The sequence below is a fragment of the Armigeres subalbatus genome, chromosome 2, assembly GCF_024139115.2.
Source record: "Armigeres subalbatus isolate Guangzhou_Male chromosome 2, GZ_Asu_2, whole genome shotgun sequence".
NCBI classification, from domain to species: domain Eukaryota; kingdom Metazoa; phylum Arthropoda; class Insecta; order Diptera; family Culicidae; genus Armigeres; species Armigeres subalbatus.
The window spans coordinates 3,568,693-3,593,926 of NC_085140.1; the positions used below are offsets into that span (position 1 = coordinate 3,568,693).

Sequence of the window (25,234 nt, forward strand, 5' to 3'; positions counted from 1 at the left end):
TTAATTTGGAATGGATTTAGATTGGATTTGGGTTGGATTTGGATTGAATTTGAATTGGATTTAGATCGGATTTGGATTACATTAAGCTTGGATTTGGATTTAATTTGGAATGGATTTAGATTGGATTTGTATTGGATTTGGATTTGGATTGGATGTGAATTGGATTTGGATCGGATTTGGATTACATTTGAATTTGGAATGGATTTGTATTGGATTTAGATTGGATTTGGATCGGATTTGGATTACATTTGGATTGGATTAAGATTGTAGTTGGATTGAATTTGGAATGGATTTGGATTGGATTTAGATTGGATTTGGATTGGATTTGGATTACATTTGGATTGGATTTGGATTGGATTTAGATCAGATTTGAATTGGATTTGGATTACATTTGGATTGGATTAAGATTGGATTTAGATTGAATTTGGAATGGATTTGGAATGGATTTGGATTGGATTTAGATCAGATTTGGATTGGATTTGGATTACATTTGGATTGGATTTGGATCGGATTGAATTTGGAATGGATTTGGGTTGGATTTGGATTTGGATTGAATTTGAATCGGTTTCGGATCAAATTTGGATTGAATTTGAATTGGATTTGGATCGGATTTGGATTACATTTGTATTGGATTTAGATTAGATTTGGATTGGATTTGGATTACATTTGGATTGGATTAAGATTGTATTTGGATTGAATTTGGAATGGATTTGGATTGGATTTGGATCGGATTTGGATTACGTTTGGATTACATTTAGATTGGATTTAGATAAGATTTGGATTGAATTTGGATTGGATTAGGATTGGATTTGGATTGAATTTGGAATGAATTAAGATTGGATTTGGGTTGGATTTGGATTGAATTTGAATTGGATTTGGATTGGATTTAGATTAGATTTAATTTGGAATGGATTAAGATTGGATTTGGAAAATATTTGGATTGGATTAAGATTGGAATTGGATTTAGATTGGATTTAGATCAGATTTGGATTGGATTTGGATTGCATTTGGATTGGATTTAGATCAGATTTGGATTGGATTTGGATTACATTTGGATTGGATTAAGATTGGATTGAATTTGGAATGGATTTGGGTTGGATTTGGATTCGGATCGGATTTGGTTTGAATTTGAATTGGATTTGGATCGGATTTGGATAAAGTTTTGATTGGATTGTATTTGGATTTAATTTGGAATGGATTTAGATTCGATTTTTATTTAATTTGGATTGGATTGAATGTGAATTGGATTTGGATTAAGATGGGATTTAGATTGGATTTGGATCGGATTTGGATTACATTTGGATTGGATTTAAATCAGATTTGGATTGGATTTGTATTACATTTGAATTGGATTAAGATTGTAGTTGGATTGAATTTGGAATGGATTTAGATTAGATTTGGGTTGGATTTGGATTTGGATTGAATTTGTATTGGATTTGGATTGGGTTTTCATTTCATTTGGATTGGGTTAAGATTGGATTTGGATTGAATTTGGAATGGATTTGGATTGGATTTAAATTTGATTTACATTGGATTTGGGTTGGATTGGGATTCGATTTGGATTCCGATTCGGATTGAATTTGAATTGGATTTGGATTAGATTTGGATGGGATTTAGATAAGATTTGGATTGGATTTGGATTAAATTTGGATGGATATGGATTCGATTTGGATTTAGATTGTTTTTGAATTGGATTTGGATTGCATTTGGATTGGAATTAGATCAGATTTGGGCTTTATTTGGATTGGATTAGGATTTCGATTGAATTTGGATTGGATTCGGATTGGATTTGGATTGAATTTAAATTTGATTTGGTTTTGTATTTGGATTGAATTGAAATTTGATTACGATTTAATGAATTGGTTTTGGAATGAATTACGATTGATTTGAATTAGATTTGAATTGGATATGGATTAGATTTGGATCGGATTTGGATTGGATTTTGGTTGGATTAAGATTGGATTTAGGTTGAATTTGGATTTCATTTATGTGGATTTTATTTGGATTGAATATCGATTGGATTTGAGTTAGATTTTGCAAAAATATCTGCAATTTTTTATTCTATTTCTGAGTGTTTGACTCTGTCCTGCATTCATAACTCCATCTTTTTTGGATAACGAAAAAAAGGCCATTTACTTCGTGAATTTACCAAATAATTCCGTAGATTCAAATCAAATTCCTTGTGTAGATTTGTGATACAAAATTGGGTTAAAAGTATGATTCAAAATAAGTCTTTCGCGACCCACCATTGAGCAATCCACGACCCCACTTGGGGTCGAGACCCACAGTTTGGGAACCCACTACAGGATCAAAAAGTACTACCCGAGAAATTATGGAGATACGTCGATGACGTTTATAGCACCATCAACCGAAAGGATCTACCCACGATTTTGGAAGCGATAAACTTCCGTCATACGCATAATTGTACCATGTTTGCTGGGATTCCTATGTACAAGGGACAGTTATGCGTAGAACGGCAATAAACAACGTACATAAGAATATCAAATTTACCCACGAGGAGAAAATTAAGGTGAATTACCTTTATTACATCTACTAGTCATCATGGAAGCAAATACAACATTGAGTCTCGAAATTTACAGGAAGCCCACGAAAAAAAATTAGAGTCATCCCATATACATCGAACCACTCGTCTTCATCTTCTTCTATGGCTCTACATTCCAACTAGAACTTGACCTGCTTTTCAACTTGGTGTTCTATTAGCATTTCCACAGTTATTATTTGAAAACTTTCTTTGCCCGCCAATGCATGAGTATGTATCTTGTGTGTCAAATACAATGAATATACTATGCCCAGGGAGTCAAGAATGTTTTCCACCCGAAAACATCCTGGACCGGACCAGAAAATTGAACTCACCATCTCCGGATTGGCGATCCTACGTCTTTGTACGCAAGGCTAACTGGAGATCCTTATTATCTTTAGAATATTACGATCGAACGAGTAATATAGACATAAAATGGCAGCATTTCATCACATGATTCATAGGATGTAGACGGTACCCCTAAGCGAAGAAAGAAATACGAGGGCGAGGGAACTACAACAACGAGTTTAGTACTCTCCATTTAATTCAACTACGTTTTGTTATCTTTGCAGATACGTATTTCGACCGCAACTATGTGGTCGTCTTCAGTGTCTCGTACTTGACTCGACTTAAAGTCTAACTCGTCTTCGACGGTTGAATACATTCCACTAAAAAGAGCTTATATTTTTATACTGTTTGTAAACCTTTTATTTACATTCATAAAATGACCAGTGTTGGTTTAATCACTCATAAATCTCAATCAACGAGCGCTCCCGTGCGAACGAAATCGTCTGCGATTTTAAAGGAATGCATCACGCTTGAATTTTTCATGGCAAAACGCATAATTTCACTCATTTGCCAAAAAATCATTTTGGTTTAAAAACGCATTTGAAATCAATTTGGGGGCAATTTATTGCTTATACATAAAAGAGTGTCTAATATTTTATGCGACAAACGTCAATTCATTGTTTTAACGAAGGAGAACAAAAGAAAACCTACGATGATTCAAATGGATGATTCAACTCATCCATGAGTTTTTAGGTGCTGAGTTGGGTGCGTTTCAACTCACGCTTGATTTGAATCATCCAAGAGTTTTGAGATTTTGAGTTTTTACCAACACTGAAAATGACAAATGGCACATTCAACAAAAGAACAAATTCTTAGTCCCATATAATTTTGAAATGCAAAATTAAAGAAGTTCCGGGACTCCAGAAATTCTAGAACTCTGAAAATTAGAGTTCAGCTCGGTTTTTCCTTCAGATTTAGACTATGTAAAAACATCGATACCCATAAAAACCCCAATTCCGCTTTAGATAAGCTTCTACACGAAAAAGCTTTACGCTCCATTGGAGTACTAAATAAAAGCTTCGCCTCAAAACTCCAATAAAGAGCATGGGAGCTTGTATTCGTGCACAATTCTCGCGACGCTATCCCCATGGAGCATTATTGGAGCCACGCGCCAACGTTATACGCATCGAACATTCAGCGTGCTCAGCCCTCTCTTTGGTTGCGACAACGACGACGGTGGCAGCGACAATATTGGCGTCGTGCACACCACAGCAGGTGCCAGAGCGACAAAACTCCCCTCATTCAGTCTTGTGAGGAATCGTGAACGGAACAGTTTGATTGCGTCTCCATTGGAGCTCGTTCCTTCGTTTGTAGTCGGCTAAGCGCCTGCTTCGATCGGTTCGGTCTGTGTGTTAATAAGTCTTTCCGTACCTACAACAGACTTTGCTTTGTGATTGTGTTCATAACCCATCAAACATCTGATCAGCGGTCTCCAATAGCAACTGCTTCAAAGTTATCGAATTGCTCATCATTCGTGACTTCGCTAATTGAATCATCATCTCAAGCCTGGGTAGTAAAAACATGTAAGTATGGGCGAAGAGTAGAACGAAAAGCCAGAGCACTATTTTTAGGCAGGAATTTATCGTTTGGGAATGCAGCAGACTGCTGTCTCACGCATTGCACGTGCGTGCAGAAGTTCAATGTTTTCGGAAGCGGTCGGTATTTGACGGTGCGAGGCGTGTAGGCAGCAAACATGTCTGTCCATCTAGTAGACGATGCCTTTGGCAGAGTGCCAGAAAGGCGTGGGATGCTGCGTTTTTATTCTAGCCTTCTCAAACATGGAGCGGAAGTTTTCTCACCAAACAGGCACTGTTTTCCGGCTATAATAGTCCATCGCTGCTGGAGGGACGTATTATCGATTTTTCCATCGAGTGTTGGAGACAGCAGCCTACACACACTCGTCACGAAAATACCAAAAAGGTGCGGCGTTTGGAGGCGCTAGATAGATTGCAGTGCAATCCATTACCGAAAATGGTGTTTCAGTGCTAAAGTTTGCGATTGCTTCTTGATATGGAAATATGGGAGCATTAATCAATAACCAAATTAATTTATAGCAGGTTTATTCTATTTAATTTATTTACTAAGAACAATAAATTGCCGCATTGCCTATTTTTGCTTTGAAAATTATAACGAGTGTGAAATGGAAAACGAATAATATTTCCTTCAACCTAATAAAGGCTTTTGCCAGGTGATAATAAAATTTATAAATTTGGAATTATATTCCGGTGGAGGTACCTTTCTCGTGCATTATAAAATGTATTTAGAATATTACTTAAGAGGTATAGATCTCATTCTTTTGCATGCATTAGTATCTATATATCTCGATTCTAACCGAAATGCATGTTACACGCGATATCTTATCATGTCTATAAGTCATGTTGTTATGTAGAACACTATTACGATTACAGGCATACCTCGATAGTACGTACACCTCCGTAATTTTAGTGTACGTACTATCGAAGCGTACGTACTATCGAAGCAAAAAATAAATAGGGCAAAAAAATTTTTTTTTGCCTTTCTATTTATTTGGGAGTGGTGTAATGTTTATAAAACCGCTCGGAAGCCAAAATTTCGATAGAAGGCTCTGTATTCTAAGCAAATTTATATTTGATATAGTATACAACAGACCAGCATGACTCAGATTTTTCTTAAATTGGTGCCTACATATAGCATTGCGCAAAATTATCGTCCTTGTAAATGTGAGGCTATTGTTTTTATGAAATATTGTATGTTAATGCTTCGGAACATCCATAAATTACGTGATATTTGTGACGTTTTAAAGATATGTTACACATCATGCATAATTATGCATGTTACTACAAAAAGTGACGATTGGGGGTTGATCACAACATTTTTACGTGACGTATTTTATGGATTCCACCTATAGATTTTATGTAGATCAAAAGCTTTAAGGATGTCCTGAGCTGTCACTGTCGTTGCGATTCTATTGGCTCCATTGACGCTTCCTTACCAAAGCGACAAACTGTCAGCTATAGCAACAAACGCATCGCGTTGATTTGGAGGAACCTTTATTATGATTCGTAATTATATACATAAGTACATTACACTAAGATGAGTATCAAGATAACAAACAAAACTGATTTCTTACTTTCTAAGTTATTTTAATTTTCTCGTCTGTAAAATCGTTTTTTATGCCTTTCTCGTACAACAATGTGTAACGAAAAGGCTATAAACTTCAAAAACGATTTTTGATAGGAGGCCTGGAGGGTCGACTTTTATATACTTGATCGGTATCGGCTTGATGAATTGAGGTGGTGTCTGTCAATAAAGAATTTAAATCTAAATCATTGAATGTTGATCTACTCACAAACTGCCACTAGCGTAGATCTCTGTCCAAAAAGTGCGACGTTGGATAATTTTTGGCAACATGGCCACTATTCAACACATTCTCGGCCAAACATAAAGATACTTTTTTCTGAAAATGTGTGTTTGTTCTTCAGGAAACTAAGGAATTACTCCATGAACTCCCTCTGAAATTCTACTAGATTTTTTTTCGTGTTTTAGTTTGAAATTATTTCAAAACTTTATTTGAAATTTGTTTTGACATTCTTAAATATTTTCCTATGAAAATTCTATAGGAAATTCATTCAAAAAACTTCTAATTTTCAAATTTCTCCTAGATTTGTTTCAGATATTCTTCTAGGTTTTTTTTTTCGAGAATATCTCCAGGAAATCCATGGGTGAATCCATCAAGATTTTTCGAAACTCAAACTCAAACAAAGAAATACATAGCAATTTTTTTTTCAAAAATTACTTTAAGAAATTCTTCAGAAAATCCTTTCGGATACTCCTATTCATCCTGAAAAAGGAACTTCCCGGAGCAGTTATTGAAGGAATTTCCTGCAGAATAATTTGAGAAAATTCTGTGGGAATTCCGAAACGAATTCCCGGATAATTTTTGATGAACTTTAAGGGGGAACTTTTAAAGAGATTTCTGAACAAGTTCTTGAAGTAATTTCCGGGGAAATTATTGGCAGATTTTTTGGAAGAATACATGGAGGAATTTCTGGCATAAAAAGTGGGAGAGTTTCTCGAATAATTTTCGGGGTTATTGTTTTAAGATATTGCTGCAAATTCCTGGAAAAAACTCTCGGAAAATACTGAAGGGCATTTTGGATGATTTTTTTTTAGAAATTTTAAGCGAAGTACCGTTGAAATTTCGAGAATGGCTGCAGGATCTTCCGGGAGAATCCCTTAAATAATTTCCAGAGGAATTTCAAGGGGAGTTTTTGTAGGTAATTCCGAAAGAGTTTTGACCATTGGTGGAAATCTGTTAACCTTGTTCACAAAAACCATGCCATGCAAAATACTCGCGAACACTTGTTTTGCCTTTTCTTGCCTACCTACTACTCACAAAGAAATCAGAAAAGCGAACCCCGAAAAATGTTCGTGGAGCTTCGCGAGTCATTCGGGTTAATTTACAAAATGTCATAAACCAACCTCGGATTATAATTCACACGGATGTTCGAGCAAGAACACATTTGTTCATTATTACTGTGTTCATGTTAAGTGAAATTTATCCATTTTATTCGAAGTAACCACAAATACTCGCGATCATGATTTTTACTCGCGAAAAAATACTGCCCTGCTTTTTGTCTTTACTCTGCCCGTACTCGCGAACAAAGCAAGCAATGCAGACAGTAGGTTTGCGCGAGTGTGGCATTTCTGGTAGGCCCAATTACACTCTTTTCTTACTCGTGAAGCGAGTATTTCCAGCACTGGTTTTGGCGAAATTTAATTTTTGTAGCGAGATGAATTTGCAGACGAATTTTGCAAGGAATTTCCTTGAGAATTCCCGAAGAAAAAAACGGGAACAATTTTCCGGGAGAGTTCTTGGAGGAATTTCCGGAATAATTCCTGGGGCGTGAGTATCAAGGGCTTCCACGTGAGTTTCTAAAGAAAATACGGAAAGACTTCGAAGTAATTAATGGAGAGATCTTGCTGAAATCTCTAGAGTAACTCCAGAGAGAATGCCCGGAGGAGTTTACATGGGAATTTCTGAATGATTTTCTGGTGGAAGTTCTGGGAAAGGGGATGTGGGAATTTCTAAGAGAATTCCTAAATGAATTGCTGAAGAAATTACCGCGAACATAATGGAATTTAGAGGGTATTTTTGGAAGGATTACCGGGGAAATATTTGGCTATAATTTATAATGGATGTCGGGAGGAATTTCGTAAAAATTCGCGGAGAAATTCCTAGAGGAACTTCCGGAGGAATTCCTGTAGGAACTTTCAGAGAAATATCTGGAAATACTCCCGTAGGAATTCCCGGAAAAACTTCCGGAGGAATTCCTGGAGGAACATCCAGATAAATTCCGGAAAACTTGTAATACACGAAATTGATTTACGCTGACTCACGCCGCCGCCAATCACCATCACGCCACTGGCACGGGCTGAAAATGATCTATCACGCCTCACCGTCGATAAAATTTCAATCGGCGCACAGGTCTAGATAGAATATCAAGTTAAATCATGTATGGAATTTTCGACCAAACTACCAAGGTATCCCAGGGAGAACTCTTGGGAGAAACTACTGTTCCATGATAAACTCAGTAAGACGTCCCAGAGGAAATTTTCCACCAAAAATTTTCCTCATTTTAGTAACGTTGCTAATTTGTTCCTCAAGAAAAAAAATGTTACCGACAAGTGGATCGAATGGAACTAAACTTAATGTAAACTTAATTAAACAGTAAAATATCTTGCCGAAAATTTAAAAATAAAATTATTAATTTTATGAATCACCATTCCCATGATAGAATTAATTTACTCCTCGGGGAAATATTTTCTGGTCTATCAGGTGAACTAATGCATGGGGCTCTGGAACTAATTTCCTTGATAGATAAAATAATTCATAAAAATAATAATTGTTCAATTAAGTGGATTGCTAATATGCTTTCTAAGACAATCATACCCATACAATTTCAATAATCGCTGATAACACTCGCTCAGCTGTTTCAGATGTTCCTTCAATTGTTTAAAATGATAGTAAAATGTGTGTCACGTAAGACTGGCAAGCATTCATTACACGATACTTCTTCAAAGTTTTGCTACTTAATTCCTTATAAGCTCACGATGGTGTTTAAATCAATTGTGAAATTATTACGTAACATATGAAGGACCCCCGCATGTGCCATGATCAAAGCATATTCAAATTTTTACTAAAATCGTAAAGAAAATTGAACGAAAAAAAATTTTTTTTTGTACGTACTATCGAGGTAAAATGTACGTACAATCGAGGGTACGTACTATCGAGGGTACGCACTATCGAGGGTACGTACTATCGAGGTATGCCTGTATTTCAACATCAACTGTAAAGTCGGCTTCAGTGGCTAGAACTTAATTCAATTGCAAAACACTGATACACAACAACATTGCAATCAAAGTGCGCATATCGACAATAGAATAATATGTGAATATATGTAAATAATGATGTAGTTAAAAACCTTCTGGTTGACAATGCTCTCTCAGAATTATCTACACTAGAAGAACATTGTCTATGTTTCCTTTATTTGACCATGTACCATGTTTCCTTTATTTGAAGAGCGACTGACTATTTTTTTCTGTATAAATCTGCTACTTAATACATCACATGAGAAATTCAAGTTTCCCAATAAGGAAACGTGATCGTCCTTCAAACGTAACTTTATGAAGAACGCTTTGGCTACCGACGCGTCGTCATTGTTTACGTGAATGAGGAATATTTTTAATTTTCAACTCGAAAGTTCAGCTCGATTGCACAAACAAACAAATGCTTTCCAAAACGCATAGATCGTTACGTATCTTCACTAAGCGGATACATTTTACTAACATCTCGTTTCAATGAACTTTTCAAACCATCGTACCAACATCGACGAAGACGACGGTAATGTTCGCTTTCAGAGCTGACGTAATCTCGCCGGCTTCGTTGAGCATTTGACCTTGCCAATCGACGATGATGGTGGTAACGTTCGGAATCATGATCGTGAAAGTTAGTATGCGTTTAAGTAGGCAGCTCCCCTTGCGATGACTTCAACAACCGATCCCTACGTTCCAAGCTGGCATGAGGGATGAATCACTTGCGGTGATTCAAACTGATCCGCTGCAATTGTGTTGTCAATTTACCATGGTCAGACAGAGCGAACCAAAACCGAACGCCGCTTCTATCATTTCGTGCAGCATAGATGCAGAACTAACGTATGATAGAACGATCATCGTGCGGACACCGGACCGAACCGCGCGTCGTCAACCGCCTCCACGGGGTATAGTGGAGGCAATGAATTAGGGCCTACGCGTGGTCATGAGCGAATGGCGCACGAAACAAGTCCGGAAGAAGGCGGCAATTTGGAATAGCGTGGTTTGTTTTAGAATTGATGTTAAATGAATCACAGTGTCTTAGCCTTCTTGGTTGTAAAAAGCGGTGAATTCGAACATATGATAACTTTGGATGCTCTAGAACAACAATCATTATCTTTCCTGAAGGATATGAAGGATATTATGCATTAGCTAAACGTACCCAACTAACTTGTCATAAGACGAGTCTGCACTATTCCATTTAATTCCACTACTTTATTGTACCTTTGACAGATACGTATTTCGACCTCAACAGTAAGGCCGTCTTCGGTGTCTCGTACTTGATTCGACGCCTTACTGTTGAGGTCGAAATACGTATCTGTCAAAGGTACAATAAAGTAGTGGAATTTAATGGGTAATTTACTGCAATGGGAGTAAAAGAATTTGTGGTGAGTTTGAAACTCATCACGAGACCAATTGTATAATCACCTTAAAATGGTTTATTTATTTATAACTAGCAGACCCGACGAACTTCGTTTCGCCTAAAATTGATTTATTCTCTGCTTAGTTCTCGAGTTATGCAGAAATTTCTGTCTCATTTGTATGGGAGCCCCCCCTTTCCAAAGGAGGAAAGGGTCTCGCACCATCTTAAGGTGATTATATAATCAAGCCATGTGGTGAATTTTAAATTCACCACACGGTTTTCTACTCCTATTATCAAAAGTTCATATCTAGCGTAATAATTTTCGTACAATGCTGAAATTCAAGTCGATTGTTTAGCATAAGTAAGTAAACGATTTACGGATGTTTCATCCCCATGGGCGTTGTGGTTCTCTCAATTCGTGCTCTTGAAAAATCACTAGAAAAAGCACGTGGTATCCAAGATGGCCGATTTGTGGCTTTGTTGTATAACCACCTTAAGGACCTTCCCCGGCGGCCCCGAAAACCTCTGCATACAAATTTTCAAGCCGATCGGTTTAGTAGTTTCGGAGTCTATAAGGTTTAGACAGACAGAAATTCATTTTTATGTATATATATAGATATAGATATAGATATAGATTGATTTTTTTATATAAGTTTATATAGAATAAGTAATGCGTTGGGATTCAAAAACGTTATACATATATCCAAATAACCATTCAATCATTGTATTGATGTTGGTTTGCCATAACGCCATATTATGTTTGAAATTTGCATACACAGAGGCTGAACAAAATGATCGAGGCTATTGGCCTTTTGCATTTTTTTTACAGAAACTAGAGCTTTTTCTGAGATGATTGATGAATTTATATCACAGATCGGTCGACAAACATCTAATATAACTATGACCGTTACCGTTAAATCCGTGAAATCGGTTTCAAGAAAGGTGACCATTTTTTTAATTACACCCAGGTTTTTTTTACACGGTTGGAATTCATCAATTTCTCGGTAAACCCGAACTTTCACAACTTTTTAAATACCCCCTGAATTTTCTTTGATTTTTTGTGAATTTTTTGGTGGGGTCAACTCATTGTTTCATTGACGCTGAAGGTCTTAAACGACTAAAACCAAACCGTGTAAAAAAAACCTGGGTGTATGTATCAATGGGTATTAAACTTTATGGCTTCAAAGTCATAACAATGCACATATTTTTAGTGTAGGAGAGAATGGTCTTGCACCCATGCCATGTCAAAAATAGCAATCCAAATCTTTACCCTATACTTCTGAGTAATGTTTCCATAACAATTTACGTGCTCTTATTTCCATTATTACGTGGTTAAAATACTCGGAAAAATTATCCGTTGGATTTTGGTCCTCTTAATTAACGGCCGTATTCTCGATTTCCTGCGTAAAAATCTCGTCAATCTCGCCCTATTGAAAATTCGTGAACAAGATTCTCGACGTGTGAGGCTCTTTTTTCTATGCCAAGTCTATTATCAATCTCTATAACATCTTTCTCTTTGTTATTTTAGGTTTTCTTTGTTTGAACCATGGTAGCAATATTTCAAAGTCAATACAGTGAAAAACATAGATCTTTGTGTAAACTATGGTCGCATTCATCGCCGTCGTGGTGAGATGACTGTTAGTGCAGAGATGAAATTTAGAATTCAGTTCGTGCGTTACCACATAAAAATCAGTTGCACATTTAAACACGTGGTGATTTTTTATCATTTGCTTTGCGAATTTGTGCAGTCCACTGTGGTGCATTCCAGTTCTGAGGTTTACTTCTCTCTTTCACCTGGAATGTGAAGTTGATTTCAAATCGGTACAAATAAATAAAAAAAAACATCACCTTCATCCAGTGCTACAACCCTGATTTTTACTACTAAGCCTCCAAATTACAATTAATGTAGAAACATTATTTTTTCAAAGTCAATTTCAAAATTTAAATCCAGTTATAATGAGTGTCGGAACCCAACCTTAACCTTCCTAGTGCACTGGGGTCCATTTTGGCCCAGAAATGATTTAAAAACGTTGCAGTTTTGTAACCAAATGAGATAGGATTTTGAAATTTTCTGAAATTTTTGGATGGTAACCAGCTTTTAGCGACCTCTAGGTTAGCCGCAACAAAAAAAAAGTGACACATTGTGCATTAGCGGGTCAAAAATGACCCCAACTTGAATTCGCACCCAAAGGTTCATTTTCGAACCGATTTTTAATATTCTGGAACCAAATTGAAGGTATGGATTCCGCGGATGTTGTTACGGACTAGTTTTCAGTTTGGCCATTCTGGTTCCCAGGAATCGGTTTTGAAGGAACTAGATTCTAAGTTTTACGAAGTTTTTTATTATCGTACTTTAAGTAACAATTGATTGTCAACCCTTGTGTGGCCGGCTGGGTACCCGGGTACCTTTTTGGAATTCAATTCGCGATATCTAAATAAATTTTCATAGTAGGATGTTGAAACTCTGTCATATCCACAATAATGACGGCCAAAATCGATTGTACGGGTTAACTGAAATTTTGATTAAGGAGGGGTGGAGGGAGGGGTTCCGACATTTTTTTACCCTTTAAATGGCCGGCAGGGTACCCGGGTACCCACGAAACGAAAATGCTTACATCTTAGGCAATTTTTAACCGTTTTCAACCGTTTTGGGCTCATTCGATTCAGAATTTTGTCCTTTATCATGCTGTTTTAGGATTGAATTGGTCGGGTCCCTTGGATCACCGGGAAATCCGGATTTCTAGGGACATGTCCTGCATAGATGATACTGACCGTGGATTTCGATAGGTAATCAGCAATATGAGTATCAAACTTCTTGATATTTTATCAGCAGGTTGATTTTATTGATTTGGGTCCATCAGACGTGCAGATCTTCAATTGGCCATCTTCAATTCCAGAACAGGTTCCTCGAGGGGTCATATATGGCCATGAACAATTTTCAAGGAACATCAAAAATATGGGTATCAAACTTCTTGAAATTGTTGTAATCTATTATTCTTCCATTTTTCACTATTATCTTTTTTATGTATTGAGATATTTCGTTTACTTGGAAATCTTTCAGTGTTACGATCATTGCTCATTAACTTTAAATATGTTGAACTGTCTGCAGTGACGATGTTTGTTCTATGTCTGCTCGATTCTTTTGTTCTTTTGGTCCTTTTCATGTTTGCTTTTGTTTTTGTCTAATAGTTGAGTATCTGTTAGTCTAGCTGTTTCAAAAACAGCCAGACCAAACGGATACCAACTAGAACTATTCAAGCTATTATAGACAAACATAGAAAACCCAGTACAGAAAAATCAGTAACTACATTATCACCAATAACAAATGAATTATGACGAGTATCCGTTAATTTTGACCATAATATAACCAGACCATTACGCTCAAAATTTAGAAAATTGGTATCGAATTAGTTTTCAGTAGCAGGAACAACCAACTGAAGACACTACTTGGAAGCACAAAAGACCCTGTTGACGCATTAGGAAAATCTGGAGTTTATAAAATATCATGCCCACACTGTGACAAAATCTACATAGGACAGACAAAACGAACAATAGACACGAGGTTCAAAGAACATTTGGCAGAAGTAACTAAAGCAAACAAAGACACTGAAAAGGGTATACATTATCATTTCAAATCTAAAGTAGCTGAACATATATTTAACGAAGATCATCAATTAACCAAAGACAACATATCACTTCTCAGACAAATACAAAATCCTTGAAACTTGACGTAGCGGAAAGCTTAGAAATTTACAAACAAAACAAATAAACTTACTTAACAAAGATCAAGGAAACGGATATACCTGGCTGTTTAGATTACTACCCACGGGACGACGACGAATCGGTCCAAGGACGTGCCCTAATTTTTACCTACAGTTCTACCTACACACCATATTTAAAGTTAATGAGCAATGTTTTTCTTCAGTCGATAACAACACTGAAGAAGTTTCCAAGTAGGAAACGAAATACGTATCTGCTTGTTGATACATAAAAAAGTTAATAGTGGAAGTAAATGGAAGAATAATAGTATTTTAACCCTGTAGCATTTCCCCTAAGACGCTCTAAAATAATTAATTATTCTTGAAATTATTTCCAGCGTGTGTTCTTGACAAGTTGACTCCGGAGTGGCCATTTTGGAACAAGTTTTCCTGGTGGGGAAAGGGGGGGGGGGGGGGTTTGGTCAAGGTAGGCCAAAAACATTTCTCATTGGATCCCCAACAATATGGATGTCAAAATTCTTGAAATTTCCACAGCAGACTGTTGTATATTATCTTGGTACCAACAGATGTGTGAAAATTTGAGTGGCCATTTCGGAACAGGTTCCCAGTGGGGCCAAGAATGGTCATAAACAATTTTCAAATGAACCTCAACAAAATGGGCATCAAACTTCATGAAATTGCCTCAGCAGATTGTTTCTGTTTGTTTTAGAGCCACCAGACGTGCTGATTTTATAGTTTCTATTCCAGGACAGGTTCCCCGTAGGGTCTTAAGTGGCCATGAATACTTGTCAATATAAATAAATATAAATAAAAAAATAGAAAGCTGCAGTTTTTTGCAATCCGTGTGTTGAGAGCAAAATCATTGCAAGGACCACCCTTTGACACCAGAAGGCAACTAAGTGGACCACCGAAAGCTCCAAAACATCCGGAGAAGTTGCCGATTCTGAAAGTTTATCCTAGAAAACTGAGACTTTTTAGAATTTTAGTGTTGTAGCAATGAGGAAGCAAAATCAATACAAGGACTACTCATTCATCCCGGATGGCTACTAAGTGGTTTTTAGAAAGTGCTGGAACAAAAGATATTTTAGCTGTCGTCGCTGTCCGGATCATCTTTTGCTGGCGAGGATAGGGGATCTAAATGTCAATGAAGGAAAAATACATACGATTTGACAGTTAGGTACCACACATATTTCGAACAGCAGAACAAAGGGAACCGAAGCGACAATCTTTATCTGGTAACTAAAATATCTTTTGCTGGAACATCAGGAGAAATAACCAGATGTAGAAGATTATATTTTGATTTATAAGTCTATTTATTTTTTTTATAAGTCTATTGTTGGCGTAATGAAAATTCTGGAAATCCGTCCTAGAAACTATTACCTGTTGTAGCATTGTGAGAGTAAAATCATTGCATGAACAACGCATTGACCACCATTGGTCATCTGGCACTGAAGGTCTGGAACACCCATAGTAAAGATAAATTCTTGAAAATCGTCCTAGAATACAGTGGTTTGTTATGAATGTGAGAGCAAAACTCCGCTAAATGGTACTCCAGGGAACTCCGGAACATTCTGAGAAAAGGGCCAATTTTTAAATTCATCCTCGTAAACCGTACTGTTTTTTATGCATCAAAATGAGACCAATATCATTTCAAAAACCGAACGTTGACCCCGGGAGGCCATTAAGTGGTGCTCCAGAAGCTCCGGAATAGCCGAAAAGGTAATCAATTCTAGAAACTCGCTCTAGTTAGCTGCGACTTTTTTTGTAGCTGTGTGCGATCAAAATCAATTCGAGAATCATTCATTGACACCGTGTGGCCGTTAGGTGAGCATCTGGAAGCTTCGAAACTTTCGAAGATGTGCCAATTTTTAAGTCGTCCTAGAAAGTTGTGAGGTTTTAGAAATCGCTTGTTGAGAAATGTGAGAGCATAATTGATGCAATCTAAACGGATAGCCACAGTACATCCAATAATGCTGCGACTTTCAATAAATCGTTCGTTCACTTCAAATGGAATGGATGGAATAAAATGAGATTGTACGAAATCGTCTTATGACAAGTGAAAACGCTCCACTAGAAGCTCTAAACAACCTTTGACTGACGTATTGTAGAGCTTCACAATTGTCAATCTTGGGTGATGTTCCTCCAGTTTTCATAAACGCTTAGGGTTCCCAGGTCCGACACAACGCGTGCAGCAGCTAGCATGTTCGTGGCCTTCCGCAAAGTCACTGGCCTCTATCCGGATCTGTGGTGAATATTGTTTTTGCTATTCTTTCTTCCGACATTCGCACTAAGTGACCGGCCCACTGGAGTTTACCGTATTTTATACGATTCACAATATTTTCTTCTTTATACACTTGATACAGCTCGTGATCCATGCGTCTGTGCCACACATCTTTTCCTAGTTTCCCATCGAGAATTGTACGTAGCACTTTTCGCTCGAAAACGTCAAAAGCTTTCCTGTCCGCCTCTTTTTACATTCTTACGAATCAGAGCAAATTTCGTTTCCAATATTCGAGGAAGCCCCTGTTCGCAGCAGCAATACGTCTTTTCACTTCACAGGAAACATCATTGTCACATGTCATGGGTTTATGAAAAGTCACATCTATTTAGAAGAATTTCTGGAATCGATCATATCCCCGAGTGTCCGGAATCTTATGGTGGGTCTCCTGCTGGTCACCCGGCGCAAATGAGTGGTCCTTGCATTGATTATGCACTCACATTGCTAGATAAATTGATATAAAACAAAATGCGGCTCTGAAAATGTTTATGAACACTCTTGACTCCTCTTGACAACCTATTCCGGAATTGGCAATCCGGGGTGAACTTGTTTGATGAACCCAAATAGATCAGAAATAAACGCTTGAGACAATTTCAAGAAGTTTGATACCCATATTGTTGGGGGTCCAATGAGAAATGTTTTTGGCCAACCCCGGCTCCCGGGGAACCTGTTCCAGAATGGCCACTCCGGAGTCAACTTGTCTGGTGAGCCTAAGATCATGAAGGATATACGCAACAGTTAATTTCATGAAGTTTGATACCCATATTGTTGATGTTCCATTGAACAATGTTCATGGCCACCTATGACCCCTCGAGGAACCTGTTCTGGAATGGCCAATCGAAAGTCTGCACTTCTGATGGACCCAAATCGATAAAAATCAATCTAATGATGGAATTTCAAGAAGTTTGATAGCCATATAGCTGATTAGCTACTGAAATCCACGATCAGTATCATTTATGCAGGACATGTTCCTGGAAATCCGGATTTTCCAGGAATCGAATTGACCGGATCGGTTTATCCTGATAACATCTTTATAGAAGAGAAAATTCTGAATCGAATAAGCCCAAAATTGTTGAAATCGGTTGAAAATTTCCAGAGATATAAGCATTTTAGTTTCGTGGGTACCCGGGTACCCTGCCGGCCTGTTAAGGGTGTTTTTTTGCCGGCCACACAACGGTTAAATGTACTTAAGTGGGAAACTATAAGTTTCAAGAACTGACTGGAATAACCAGGAATTGTGTTGATCCACGAAAATAGATAATGGCTACATTCTATTGAGATTTCTTTTCTTTTTATTGGCATTACATACCCACACTGGGACAGAGCCGCCTCGCAGCTTAGTGTTCATTAAGCACTTCCACAGTTATTAACTGCGAGGTTTCTAAGCCAGGTTACCATTTTTGCATTCGTATATCATGAGGCTAGCACGATGATACTTTTATGCCCGAGAAGTCGAGACAGTTTCCAATCTGAAAATTTCATAGACTGGCACCAGGATCAAACCCAGCCACCCTCAGCATGGTCTTGCTTTGTAGCCGCGCGTCTCACCGCACGGCTAAGGAGGGCCCTCTATTGAGATTGTTACTACGCAAATTGGAGAGCATTTCCGAAATTACTCTTGAATAGAAATTACGCCAAAAATTTGCCTAAGAACCAGAATGGCCAACTTGAAAACTAGTCCGTAACAACATCCGCGGAATCCATACCTTCAATTTGGTTCCAATATATTGAAAATTGATTCGAAAATACACTTTTGTCAGCGAATTAAAGTTGGGGTAATTTTTGACCCACTAATGCACAACATATAACTTTTTTTCAATGCACTAGGAAGGTTGAAATGGAGTCAGGCCATTTGGCCGAACGGGTCGTTTGGCCGAATGCCGTTGGGTCGAATAGTTGAAAAAAATTACCTCAGATTACGAGCAGTCAAGAGTGAGAAGGAGAAGTAGGTCCGTACACTAATTACGTAAGCATTTTTTCTAGGTTTTTCGACCCCCCCCCCCTCCCCACATGTAAGACTTTTCCCATACAATTCCCATACATGGAAGACCCCCCCCCTTGTGCTTACGTAATTAGTGTGCACAGTAAAGAGAGTAAAGAGTTGGAAGAGAATAGTGAACTTCTTCTTAGTTTTTTCTTCCTCCTTCCTTCTTCTTTCATTTTTCTTCCTTCTTCCTGCTCTCTTCTTCCTTCTTCTTTCTTCCTTCTTTCTTATTCTTGTTTCCTACTTTTATTTGCCTTTCTCGTATACAAAGTAAAAGGCTATATGTTCGCTTCAAAAACAAACTTTTTATAGGAGGTTCGGAGACCCACAATGTTATATACCGATCGACTCAGTTCGACGAATCTAGGTGATGTCTGTGTGAGTGTATGTATGTGTGTATGTGCGCAAAAAGTCTAGCCCACTTTTCAGGCACTTACCCATAACTGATTTGCTCGATGCAGAATCCTATCTCATTATTTCCTATTGAAAATTGGCCGGATAGGACTATGGGCTCAGAAGTAATGGTCAAAATACTTTTTTTTAGACAACAACGTGTGGAAAAGTCTAGCCCATTTTTCACACTTAACCGAAAATGCATTCTACGCAGAATCCTGTTCCATTATTTCCTATTGAAAATTGGCCGGATCGGACTATGGGCTCAGAAGTTATGGTCAAAATACTTTTTCTTTTGGAGAAGACGAGTGAAAAAATCTAGCTCACTCTTTTGGCACTTGACGCATTCCACGCAGAATGACACATAAATAACGAAATTTTAACATGATCGTCTTTAATTGGGATGAAATTTTGCACATATCTTCGGCACAGCAGACTGACTCTAGAGTAATTTATAAAAAGGTCAAATGTGTTTTCGAGCAAATTATTATAAAAATATTGTAAATTGTAAACCGATTATTGTACGAACAAACTATCTGAGAAGGAATTGTAGGAGGCTAAAAGGACTTTATGGAGAAAATATTGTATGGGTCAAAAAAAATATTTTACACTGGAAAAAATCGTTAATTATTGTAAAAATGGAAATATCTTAAAAACCCATCTTTATTTATTCACAAAATTTTTACCACAAAAACTTGACTTCAAAACACACATTTTAACGACATCAGTTTGATGGAGAAGTTAAAAATAAAAAAATGAAATTTGGCCAGATCGGACTATGGGCTCAAAGGTTATGGCCAAAATGCATTTTCTTTAGACAAAAACGAGTGGAAAAATTACGCTCATTTTTAAAGCACTTATCTTTAACCAGTTGCATTCGGCGTGGAATCCGGTCTCATTTTTTCCTATTTATGATTGGCTGAATCGGACTATGGGCTCAGAAGTTAAGGCCAAAATACATTTTCTTTGGACGAAGGAGAGTGAAAAAATCTAGCTCACTTTTTTGGCACTTATCCTTTAATCGATTGGCTCGCAAAAGTAGCGTTCGACGGAGAATCCCGTCCCATTGCTTTCTATTAAGAAATGGGCTGAAGGGATTAGAAGCTATGGTCAAAATACATTTTTTACGCAAAATTACGAAAATAACGAAAATTACGAAAGTCTCGCCAATTTTTCAATCAGATTCCATCAACCGATTTGCTCGCAACAAATTGTGTTCGGCAAGGAACCCTGTCCGATTGTTTTCCATTGAAAACTGGGCTGATTGGACTCTGGGCTGGAAGTTTTGGCCAATATACTTTTGTTTTACAATAAACAAACTTTTTATAAGAGGCCCGGAAACTATTCTAGCGCTAAGTTTCATAGGGGCGTAACTGTATTGATCGATTTCTCTTAATCGATTTTATATTTTATTGATAACTCAATTATTTCAACAGCTACAACCGTGATTATTGATTCTAGTGCAAGATACAATCATCCTTTATCACACCAAACCATCAAATTATCGACAAACTAGCGCAATTCGGTACAATAATTAAAAGAAAACATAGACGAAGAGAAATCGATCTATACTTGTATTTTCACAACAAGTTGTATTAGAAATCAGATTATGGGCTCAGAAGTTATGGCCAAAATACAATTTTTATATGCATTTTTCCTTAACCGATTTATTGCATCAAGTTGCTGCCCATTGTTTTGTATTGAAAATGACCATAAAAGAATAATTAGGTATCAAAAACTAACTCATTTTCCGAGCACGTTCAAAGAGAGATCGTTTTTTTTTTGTTGTCTGTTTTATTTTTCATGAATATATGAAAATGTGAACTGCGTAACTAGTGAAGTCTCAATAGAATATCAAGTGTCATCGACAAATACAGATTGAAAAAAATTTCAAGTCACGCTCCTTTGGCACAGAAATATTCCATAAAGGAGAGGCGGAGCAACTTCAATGTTCATAGAAATGAGCGTTTTTCAATTGCGTTTATTTATCTTAAATCTTTCGATTAATATTTTTCATAACTCATGTTCAATTTGAATTCCGTGGATATAATTTAAACCTTGAAATCCAAAAATCGCTAGCTCGGATGATGGAACTTTGAAACCCTTTGTAGGACTAATTATACATACATCGGAGTAAGGGACTTAATTGATGTGTGAGTTAGCAGATTACTAGTTCTGATTTAATCAGAGCAATTCAAAGTATCAAGTCGCCCAGCAACTGAAAATAGGATCTGAGCTTATGTTGCCCGTAGTTTAAATTATCGTTAATCGAATAAATTTCATCCATAATGGACGTTTGTGGTTTTAAGGGAAAGTTATCAGGTAACCACATTTTCTACTCTTTTACCATTATCCGATGATGTTTGTCAAAAATGCTTCCAACATACGTTTGAACATTCTTGGTTTTCTAAAAGGGGACTCTTACAGTCTGTTTAGATTACGAGATGTTAGACGACCACTTTGACATCAAGAGCCTCCTTATTATAGCTTTATTCTGATAAAGGTTGTAGTCGGAATAGGCGCTCGAAATAGTTTTAGCTACTTTTAGTTTTTTTTTTGTTAAATATCTTGGCTGTGCATATGCACAGCAAATGTTTCGAAATGGACAAATTGATATGAAATTTGTGAAAAAGAATCCACGTGTCTTGGAGGGACTCGAACCCTCAACCTCCTACTTTTTAGATAGGCGTGATAACCCCTACACATCAAGACCACTTAAAGGTCACGTTTGCAGAAAAGCCATCAGAATCCGAGTACCAACCTCCACCGCGGTTAGCTCTCTTTTTTGCAAATTGAATATCTTTCGGATGCTTGATTTGTCCAATCTTCACATGTATTTTTTTTTTTTGTATATCCACAGTCAAGCGAGTGCACATTGTTTATTAAACGAGAGGATCGCACTCTATGCCCCCAACAACGGGCTAGGCGGAGTGGGAATCAATAACACTCTGCTGTGCCAAAGGCTTACTTGGCTAAAGCATTTGATGAGTTTGATTGCCCTACGCATGTGATCGCGTGTACTCAGACGACCTAATTTTTGCTATTACTGAGAAAGTATTTCAAAGATACTGTGTTTCTTTTTTTCCAGATTTTGGAACACAGTTCACTATTTTTGGTTTTTATTCTTTCAAAAATGGATGCATTCGGGCTTCGGTTAATTATTTGTTTACAATTAAACTATTTGGGGGTTGACGACTGAAGTTTTGCTATTAAGATCGATTTTCTTCGGCGATAGCAGTCTTAATAAGTAACATTTACTCTGTTGTTGTCTTTATTGGCAACGATTTTCGGTTCCTGTTGCATTTTGTTCCCATTAATAGTGGTACATGTGTATTTTGTTCTAACAAATTTGAAATTTGTTAAGAAACTTCGCATATTTCTCATTACTAGCTTTAGGCACATCAGTCATAACACGTTGGTACAGTTGAATTGCAGAAAACTGCAAATTTGAATTTTATTTTAGAAGTTTTTGGAAAAATGTGTCTTCTGTAAAATTTACTGAATATAACATGCACCACTTCCATACGATTTCTTCACAATCCAATTTTGCCACATTTTTGGAATATGACAGTCAAAAATCATTAATTGCTTTATGTTTGTTCTATTGATCTCTCTAAAGAATTTTTCTCGACACATTTTGTAATGAGCGAGAAAGGCATCATCACCGCTAGGTGGATTAATCTGTTTTTTTTGGATTATTCTTTATTAGCGAGACTTTCAGTCCGAGGCTGGCTCGTCTCGAATTTTTAAACCTAATTATCTTGTCTCAAGTAAGTATCTTGTCTCTAAATTGAAAATTAGCCCTGCGAAGTTTCTGGGAATGAAATTGAGAAAAATAATGTTTTTATGAAGTTAAATTTCACGAAATCCAAGTAATAAAATAACGTAGAATAAAGGTATTAAATTATGGAGGAAGACTCTCGCTAGCTCCCTTTGTTCTTATTCGCTTGTTGGGAACATAACTGCCGAAACGAAAGCATTTCACCAGCAAAATATGTTTCGCAAATTACGACAAATACAATCTTCCTTCATAGTTTTAAATTTTTTTTGAAGCCAAACTGATCGCCAATTGTCACGTTCCTCTGTATACGCTACTGATTCTAATTCATGATAAATAAAACCACTTGAAAGGATTATTTTGTCGCAAGCTACTACTACTACATCATTGCTTGCACTTAGCCTCTTCTTTTCGTGGGTCGTTTACACAGAGCGAGCTCACGCGAAAGCGTTGTTGGTAAATCATATTGTAGTAAATCTCAAGAAACGTCTACTAAATGTGAAATAAAATCCGTATCTAGGTATGTCGGCAAGGTACCTCATGCACAGCTTGATGTGTGCATACCAGCAGAGCACAGACGCCACCAGCGACGTCGAATACAACAACGCGCCAACTTTGGTGAGCAGCCGTGAGAGCGGCGCTGGCGTCTACTAACATGACCGACCACTCCGCTAGAAATCAAAGCAAACTATGCACCACACCACCAGAACACAATCAGGCGTCGGACCAGAAGGTTGGTAATTTGAGTCGTGCTTTTCAGTATTACGTGCCCTGAGGTACTCTTTCTAGGTGCTCTGATTTTTTTGTGGGGCTTTGCTTTTGTGTTTTGTTGTTATTTATGTGGCATTGCATAAACAATCGTACTACTGTTTCCCTTGGACGCCCACGAATATAATGCAGTTATTTTAGTGAATAAGAGCCAAAAACATGGCTGGAATAGCACTGGGGAACCTCGTCAGCGCACCTGGAGGTTGCTATAGCAGAGTTTGCCATTTGTGAATGTGAAATCGAACAGCCAAAAGCACACGACTAGTGGTAGTGGATCGGCATCGGTGGTGAGGTGTTTTCTTAGGTTGCTGGTTGGCGCCGCGAACCGAACGAGTACAGGAGGCTTCCGCAACCAAAAGTGACTCATAGCATGGCATGCGAAAAGAAGTCGTGTGCCTATTACTTCTGCGGTTACAGTAAACTGTTTTGCGGAGGACCGACCATCTGAATATGTAATCATAACCAGCGCACTGAGACGAACGAACGGTTTTAGTTGATGGAAGGCGCAGCAGTCCGTGGATAAGTGTCGGGGAAAAGTACGGTTTGTGAGCCCAAGTTCGCGTTCGTTGGGGCGCAAGATTTAGGTGAATGGGTTAGGTCAATCGTGGTAAGGGTTGATGTCGGACTATCGCAAGTAGGTACCGGCAATGATCCATTCGGAATGTCAGCCAGATATCACAATCGGATGATAAAAGAATTATTATCAAATAGCTAACCGGAGTGATGTTTACCTTGACAATGACACAATGTAGCTGTTTGTAACTACACTGTTGATAATACTCTCGATTGTGGAGAATGCATATGATAAGGCATTTCGTTCTTATCTGCCGTTGGCGTGATTGATTAGAAATTTCGTTCATACTCACGATTCATAGTCAGATCAAAAGATATTTTAGTTACTAGATAAAGATTGTCGCTGTCGTCGCTGTCCGGAACATCTTTTGCTGGCGAGGATAGGGGAGCTAAATGTCAAAGATGGAAAATCCATACGATTTGACAGGTATGTACCACACATGTTTCGGACAGCAGAACAAAGGGAACAGTAGCGACAATATTTATCTAGTAACTAAAATATCTTTTGTCAGATCCAACATTTAGTAATGACTCACCGTTTTTTTTACATTTTACTACATATTTACATTTAATCACTGGTCTATAATTTCTATCAACATTCGTGGAAGAAAATGGATCCATAAACAAACTTCCGGATTTTTCAAATTAGTTTTGAAATCATAGTAAAAACACATTGAAACAATCTCTCCAAATTGATCTAATTCCGGATAATTTAACTGATGAAGCGAAGTTCCCTCCTAGTGCGCACAAAACAAAATACCTACCTTGTTTTTGTTCAGAATAATGCTGAGCAATATTTTCTGATATTATCAAACAGCCGCATATATTTTCACCAAAAACACATTTTCGTATGCAAACTATACAAACGATTTCGCTCACTCAGTTATGAAGTACACTATTGTAAAAGACATCAAACGCGTAGATGGAAAACTTCAGATCAATTAAACGTTTCTTCTAGTAATATTGCGGGAACAAACAAAAACGTGACAGCAATTTCAAAATCAACCAACCCGCGCGTATGGCTTGCTGCGATTCCCATTTTCCGGGGTTTCCGAGGGTATGCTGAAAATGCAATGCAGATTGATTGAGTTATCAATATTTAAAAAAAAATCAATATTTCTGCCAGCACTACCCGAGATA

The 25,234-nt window shown here is 37.4% G+C and overlaps 1 protein-coding gene across 5 annotated transcripts in view; it reads left to right on the forward strand.

Moving 5' to 3' along the window:
- Positions 1-4,125: 4,125 nt before the first annotated feature.
- Positions 4,126-25,234, forward strand: part of LOC134217493 (alpha-tubulin N-acetyltransferase) — a 90,381-nt gene continuing 69,272 nt past the window's right edge. Inside the window, exon 1 of one of the 5 annotated variants that reach the window (XM_062696258.1) lies at positions 4,126-4,410. The gene's annotated coding sequence lies outside the window, so the exon portion shown is untranslated. Of the gene's footprint in view, positions 4,411-23,337; positions 23,487-23,515; positions 23,809-23,829; positions 24,106-25,234 lie in introns of those variants that run through there. The other 4 variants (XM_062696261.1, XM_062696259.1, XM_062696262.1 and 1 more) reach the window with 4 other exon arrangements.